This window comes from Acomys russatus, chromosome 10 (assembly GCF_903995435.1).
Source record: "Acomys russatus chromosome 10, mAcoRus1.1, whole genome shotgun sequence".
NCBI lineage: Eukaryota > Metazoa > Chordata > Mammalia > Rodentia > Muridae > Acomys > Acomys russatus.
Genome location: NC_067146.1, coordinates 57,844,662 through 57,853,077, shown reverse-complemented (window position 1 = coordinate 57,853,077; position 8,416 = coordinate 57,844,662).

The window sequence follows — 8,416 nt, the reverse complement described above, 5'->3', positions numbered from 1 at the left end:
GGGGTTCTTAAAGGCAAAATCCACATCTTGAAATCTTGCTCAGCAGCTGCAGGGGGAGGTTTGCACAAGCAAGCAAATTAACAGAAGCCAAGATAACTTAGCTAGGACATCTTGATTGTGGGTTCCAAGAATAGAGTTGGGTAATTTTCCATAGGATTCTTCATTAGGAAGATCAAACTCACCATTCTTTGCTGTGATTTGAAAATATTATTGGAGCTCGGTGTGGTGACTCACATCTTTAATCTCAGTACTCTCAAGGCCGAGGCAGGTGGATCTCTGTGAGTTCTAGGCCACAAAGTGAGTTCCAAGAAAGCCAGTACTGTTACAGGGTGAAACGCCATCTCAACAACAAACAAAATAAATAGATAGATGGATAGATAGATAGATAGATAGATAGATAGATAGATAGATAAGGAAGATCAAATTCTAATCAAACATGAAATAGCTTTGACAAGAATACAAGATGGAGGAACCTCTGCACTGTCTTCCCCTGTCACAGTATGTCTGTGTACCATGTGTTCCTGGTATGCTTTGAAAGGCTAGAAAAAAAAATTGGATCAAAGCCGGGCATAGTGGCACACACCTTTAATCCCAGCATTCGGGAGGCAGAGGCTGGTGGATCACTGAGTTTGAGGCCAGGCTGGTCTACAAAGTGAGTCCAAGACAGCCAATGCTACACAGAGGAAACCCTGTCTCAAAAAAAAAAAAAAAAAAAAAAAAAAAAAAAAATGGATCCACTGGGACTGGAGTTACACATGTGCTGAGAAGCCAGGCCATTTGGAAAAGCAGCAATTGCCCTTAACTTCTAAGTTATCTCTCCAGCCACCTTCATCCCAACACTGTTATAAATGTTGTAAAATGTTAATTCTTTGGATACTCGTAGTCCTAAAAATTACTTCCTATTTAACAAGGAAACGAAGGCTTAGAGACACTTAGGTCTACACCCTTAACCACATGGGTATGAAACATGTGTGATAGCTTGGTAGAAGTCTTTGACTAACTCACAGTGCTTCCACTGACTGCCATATACCAGAAATTCTCAAAGTATTTTAACTATTTGCAGAAACATTTATAATATTTTCTATATGAGATAGGAAACACATGTCCTCTCCAAATGCTACTTTTAGCTCTTCTTCTTTAAAAAGGCAGAGGTAGAGTTGGGAAGATAGCCCCATAGGTAAAGAGCTTAGAACCAAAAGGGCCTGAATTTGATACACAGAACCTACGGAAATAAAAAGCTAGGTGTGATGGCTGTCTTGTAATTCTAGCCCTGGGGAGGTGGAGACATGCAGATATCTGGAGCTCAGTAGATAACCAACTTAGGCTACCTGGCAAGTTCCAGGCCACTGAGAAGTGAAGGAGAGATAAACCTGTCTCCAAGTGTGGGATGGTGAAAGGTCTTGTGACAGAACAGGTGAGGTTAATCTACTAGAGGACCAACCACTTCGTGAGGGAGCTTGATTGTTGCCAGCTAAAAAGATCCCGTGAACAGACTCTGGGAGGAGATATATAAACGAGCCCAGAACTGGAGGCAAGGCTTTTTGGAAAGTTGGGATAGTTTTTGCTGCTCATTGCTGCACTTCGAGATGCTCCTAGAGAGAACTGCTCAAGGGAAGGCTTCGGGGTTCCAGCTCCTGCTGAGGTTCCGGATTCTGGTTACTACAGGTTCCAGAAGAAGAAATCCTGATTATGCCAGGAGAATTGCTCCTCGGAACTGATATCCTTACGGTTTTGTTGTTGTGTTCCTTAATCCTCATTTCCTATTGTTTTGGTTAGTCGGGTGATATACACTCGTTTAATAAGTTGTAATAAAATATATTAGTTAAAAAATTAAGCCTACAGAGAAGTCCTATTGTAAGGACATAGCTTAAAAATGGTTTCGTAGCTTGGCATGGTGGTGCACATCTGTAATCCCAGCACTTGGGGAGACAGAGGCAGGTGGAACTCTTGTGAGTTCAAGGCCAGCCTGGTCTACAAAGTCCAGGACAGCCAAGGCTACACAGAGAAAGTCTGCCTTGGAAAAGAAGGAGGAGGAGGAGAAAAAGGAGGAGAAGCAGAAGGAGAAGAAGGAGGAGGAGGAGAACGATGACGATGACAACAACAAGAAGAAACCAAAACATTTTGTGTAACTTGGAGACCATTTTGTTTTACTTGGAATAATGTAATGTAAGTGAAATAGAAGTTTGACACCAGGTATCTCAGATAAGTGCTAGTCCTCAGAAAGAAATTCCAGACAGACCACCAGCTCAGAAAAAGCCTAGCCTAGGAGAGGCCTTGATAATGCTAATGAGCTAACCCTAAGATGGTGTTAATATGCTAGTGAACCAACCCCCAGCTGTAGCCCTGATAGTGCAAACCTACTACCCAGTGAAATGATACAATAATTCCAACTTTGGAATGGTCTCTAGGATTGCCTAGCTGTGTTCCTGAGATTTGGCTTCTATATCCTCTGTTGATACTCACAGGCAAGAGGACTTGAGACTCTGTGCTTAGAACTGGCTTTGGTGACCACTGAACTTTTCACAGTTATGGAGCCTACACAGGCTTACCTGTCAGCTAGCCATTGGTCTACCTACACTCCCAAAGACCCCTGGATTTCCATCAGTGCCATCCTCCTATCTGGCCACCACTGAAGGACTTCATGGCAAAGGTGGGTTGAAGCTTACAAGCTTCCAAAGCATCCACACCAGAGAAGAATCCCCAGTGGATCCTTGTGCCCAAAGAACTTTTCCCTGCTTGGTGAGATATCTGTTTAGTTTTTATATTAGCATGATGTCTTAGAGTTTCCATTGAGTAAAGAGACACCGTGACTAGCAACTCTTTTTATTTTTGCGCTTTTACTTATTTATTTATTTAAATTAATTTATTCTTGTTACATCTCAATGGTTATCCCATCCCTTGTATCCTCCCATTCTTTCCTCCCTCCCATTTTCCCCTTATTCCCCTCTCCTATGACTGTTCCTGAGGGGGATTTCCTCCTCCTGTATATGCTCATAGGGTATATGATAGGCAGATTTGGGCCCAGGGGTCCCGCTCAAACTAAGGCACCAGCCAAGGACAAAACAGGCGGTAAACTTTAAACCCCTACCCAGATCTAGCCAATGGGCAGAACATTCTCCACAGTTGAGTGGAGAGTGGGGTATGACTTTCTCACATACTCTGGTGCCTCACATTTGACCATGTCCCCTGGAGGGGGAGACCTGGTGGCACTCAGAGGAACGATAGCAGGTTACCAAGACTAGCAACTCTTATAAAGGAGAACATTTAATTGTGGCTGGCTTACAGTTTCAGAGGTTTAGTCCATCGTCATCACGGCGGGAAGCATGGCGGCATCCAGGCCGACACGGTGCTGGGGAAGGAGCTGAGAGCTCTACATGTTGATCTGCAGGCAGCAGAAGGAGATTGTCACACTGGACATAGGAGCTTGAGCATAGGAGATCTCAAAGCCTGCCCCCACAGTGACACATTTCCTCCAAAAAGATCACATCTTACTCCAGTGTTAAAGAATATTTGATTGTTGTACACAGTATTTGTACACAGAAAACCTAATTGTTAGCAAACTCTAAAAGCCTAAAGAGATATTGCATATGTCAGATGCATTTAGGTGTGTCCTAAAGAGAAGCAGTTTGGGTGTGTCTCTAAAACTGCCATAGATAAGAATGCTAAAGAATGGAAAGTTCCTATTTTAAGGCAAGTTGCCTAGGAGAGGTCTTGTGGTCTTTGCTCTATGACTGGAGGCAAAATCAGCTGGGTGGCCTCCACCTACTCCACTATAAAGGTGAAACGGTTCAGCCCCTATGACTTGGCTTGGAGCCCCCACACCATGTCTATGAAAACATGGTTCAGTCTGCCAGTGGTGTAGGGGAGGAGCTACAGTCTTCTTTTATAAGTAATTGAACTTTTGATAGGGCTCCCTCTTTTTTGGCTTGGAAGAACATTTTTGGAAGGAGCTCTGGGTAAGAGATAGAGACCCACTCTTTGGGCTTGCTGGAACTATAGAAAAGCAGCTGGGAGAACACAAGTAAACCAGAATTCTAGGAAAACCAGCTAAGGGAGCCCTCATGGGTTCAGAGGAGCTCAAGAGAAAGGCTAGCTAGGTAAAATGACACAGATAGCACAGATTTCTAAAGAGCTAGGGGTTTAATTGTAGAATCAGGCTTGTAAGTAGATATTTTGTATATAGTTTAGAAAATACCTTGCTGAGCTAGCAGGTTTTTTACCTCAGTTTATGCCTCTTGTGCCCCCCCATGTGGTTTCTCTGTGTAGCCTTGACTGTCCTGGACTCGCTTTGTAGACCAGGCTGGCCTCAAACTCACAGAGATCTGTCTGCCTCTGCCTCCCAAGTGCTGGGATTTAAGGCATGTGCCACCACCGCCTGGCTGCCTTCTGCGTCTTTATTGATATAAATATTAGATAATTTAAACAGTTATACCCTAAGCAGGCCACACCTCCTAATAGTGTGCCCCTCCATATGGACCAAGCATTCAAACACGAGCCTATCGGGCCCTACCTATTCAAACCACCATACATGGTATTATAAAAAAGGTTTGTGTGAATAACTGAGCATATTCAAAATCAAATCTTGTCTGAACATCCTAATTGCAGAACGCCTGGCAGCCCATAGGCTATACTCTCTCTGCACCTATCTTGTGAAAAATGTATGGGACACCAGAATAATGAGAGCCAAGGCGTGTCTTCTGGCCTCCACATACAGATAAATATATGTGCACCCCTCCTTCAGGCCTCCTGTAGGAACTAGAAATGACTCTATTCATTAATTTGACAAGCAATTAAAGACATGGGTGATTTGGAATAACTTTAGGGTGTTAGGAACCAAAGGACTTTGTTTGAATTTCAGCTTTGCAGTTCTCTTGGCCAAGGTCACAAAGCTTATTATTTACCCTTTGCCTTAGGTCCCATATATAAACTAAGTAAGTGATAATGCCATCCTCACGTAGTTATTATGAGTTCTGTATCCATATGAAATATGTAAGAACATGCGTGGCATGCTGAGATCTTGTTGAGTAGATATTTAGGAACAAGAAATACGCTCAGAAGGAAAAGGACTCTAGTTTCCACTAGGCTCTTTTGCTCATTAGTAGAGAACCTTTTTTTTTTTTTTTTTGAGACAAGGCTTTTCTGTGAAATAGTCCTGGCTTTTTTGTAACTCACTTTGCAGACCAGGCTGGCCTCGAACTCACAAAGATCCATCTGCCTCTGCTTTGAGAGTGCTGGGATCAAAGGCATGTGCCACCATGCCCAGCTGCAGTAGATACGTCTATACACTACTAGAAGGTGGGAGTATGACAGTTAGAAAACACTGCCAACGTTTATAAAGTACTGGGATAGGCCAACAGAAAATCAAACAACTGAAAGCAGTATAGTAAGTAATATAACTGAGGTAAGCATCTGGTAACTAGGCAGGCAAGGGATGCTTATCACAAAAGCTTTTACTCTCTAGATGCTGTAATAAAAAATAATCCAGGCTAGATGAGATTTAGTCACAGCTCCAGTTATATAACACTCTTGGTTATGGAAATGAAGGCCTTCATCGGAGTGTTGATCTCAGGGATGGAGAAAAATATGTTAGAGACAAGAGGAAGAATGATTGGAGTGTAATGATTGGTTAGAGTGGTTTGGAGGGGGAGAAATAGCCTAACTTGTCCTCAAAAGTTGTATCCTGGAGCTGAAAAAATGGCTCGGTTAAGACTGCTAGCTGCTTTTGTAGAGGAACTGAGTTCAGTTCCCTGTGCCCACATCACACAGCTCACAACAAATCTTTGATCTCAGCACTCAAAGAGGCACAGGCAGGCAGAACGCTGTGCGTTTGAGGCCAGCCTGGTCTACAAAGCTAGCCCAGGACAGCAAAAGCTACACAAAGGAACCCTGTCTCAAAAAACAAAACAAAACAAAATTTATTAAAGCATTTGATATAGTCAAAAGATAAAAAGCCATCTGCTCTCTGGCATTAATTCTAACTAGGTATATTTTCCTTTTGTATGTTTCACGGTTTTTTTGTAGGCAAAACACTTTCTTTGTTATGACTGTCGAATAACTATATGTAAAGTGCCTAATATAGTGCCTAACACATAGTAAACACTCAAAGTGTGATAATTATTAATGTTCTGAGATTAGAAAGGCCTGGCACCAAATCTCAGGGGACATGAAAAAAAGGAAGTGGAAAGAATGTTAAGTACAAAAAAACTGGAGGAGGAGTATCTTAAAATGCAAATTTCTCTTCTTGACATAGCTGTCACTCAGAAACGCATACCAGTTGTGGTCCCTGCATAACATCAGTCTGCCAAAATTCCATCGTAGATGGGGGTAGATGATTCCAGGCCCCGCCCACTACTAAGGGGCTATGGACAGTTGATAGTTTCTGGAAGACAGAGAATTTCACACCTGTATACAGTGAAATGTATACAGAGGAATCTGAACTCAGACGTGACTGCTCTGGCAAGGGATCACATTCAAAGACTTTAAGGTCTGTGTGATCTGGCTAGAATACAGACATGCCTTTAATCCCAGGAGACAGAGGCAAGCGGATCTCTGAGTTCAAGACCAGCCTGGCATAGAGCAAGTCTCAGGTAAAGAAAAGCGTACACCACTAATCCCAGCACTCTGGAAGACAGGCACATAGACCTCGGAGTTCTGTTCAGTCAGTTTGATTGAGTCAGTGAGTTGAGAGGCAGTGCAGTGGAGCTGAGTTTGCGCAGTTCAGTTCATAGAATTCAGACCAAGTTTTTACCAGGGCAATTTTAGAGGCAGGTTGCAGAGAGAGAACAAGCCAGACACAGGTGAACATAAGATGCGCCAGAGAATGAGAAGGAGCCAGAAGATTAGAACAGATTACTAGGATAGAACTTAAACCAAAAGGGCATGTTGCTGATGCCTGTAGTACAATTCTGTACTCTAGTTTCCCGAGACGTTGTCTTAACATCTGCTCAGAAATTGTCAGTACCTTTAACTATGCTGTCTAAACCTGGTTATCAGAATTCAACACTTGACTTAACTTCTATCAAGTCAGAGATTGGTTTACAGAACTGATGTCAATAATCTCGTAGTGCAGCTAGATGCCTGCCATTAGCACTCAACATTAAGTGTGAACTTGGTAAGTCATAGCACTTTGGACACAATTTCATCACTTGTGAATAGGGAATAATTATTTACCTAAAAAGATAGGATGAAGCCGGACGGTGGTGGGGCATGGCACACGCCTTTATTCCCAGCACTCGGGAGGCAGAGGCGGGCAGATTGGTCTACAAAGCGAGTCCAGGACAGGCAAGATGACACAGAAACCCTGTCTCGAAAAACCAAACCAAACCAAAAAGATAGGATGAAACATTCCTAGCATCTGTGCCAGTTGAAAAGATTTTAAAACTATAATATGTACTGGCACTGGATTGCCTTAATGGGGTTTAAGTGTTTTTGTTTTGTTTTGTTTTTTTCTGAGACAGGGTTTCTCTGTGTAACAGCTCTAGCTGTCCTGGACTCACTCTGTAGACCAGGCTGGCCTCGAACTCACAGAAATCTGCGTGCCTCTGCCTCCTCAGTGCTGGGATTAAAGGCATGTGCCACCCACATCCGGCAATTGTCAGCGTTTTCATGAAATTACTAAATTAATTATCTGGATTAACTTTTCTCCTTTCACACATAATATTCAAAGTACTATAAAACATTTCTTCTTGAGCACATTTTATCTTTCCCGGGGGTGGGGGTTTGAGACAGGGTTTCTCTGTGTAGCCTCTGCTATTCTGGAACTTGCTCTGTAGTCCAGACTGGCCTTGAACTCCTGCCCCTGCCTCCAGAGTGCTGGGATTAAGCGTGCAACACCACCGCCTTGAGCACATTTTACTAATACCACTATCTTCTAAGTCTTGGGTGGCCAGATACTGATGGATCAATTAATCGGATTGATTCTAGAAAGCGTTTCCACAAACACTGCCATTTGGAGGCTTGCCGAGCGTCCAGTATAGCAGTCAGGGCTTAACAGCTCTTGAAGCATGGTAGCAATCACCGGAAAAGGCGCGCAACCCAGACAGTTCAATCCGTATTTTTGATTCGGTCTGCCATCCAAATTCATATCTCAGTGAGAGCAAACCTGAAATTCCGTTCCACATTAATTAAATCGACGTGTCTCGGGTGACTAGGAAGGGTGGAGGAAAGCTCTGGAAACCCGACAGCTAGCGATGTGCGGATGGGCGGCCGCAACCTACGGGGGGCTAGTGTGGCACCTCGCCGCCGCCCCCCCCCCGGAAGTTTTTGAGGCTCCAGTTACTAGGTCTGGGAGTCACCTTGACCCTCCCAGAAAGGTAGAGAAAGTCCTCGGCCGGAGACGGAGTGGCTGAAACCAAAGACAGAGAACGCTTTCGCGAGCAGAAGACGCACTCATGTTTTCCTGTTCTCAGGGATAGCT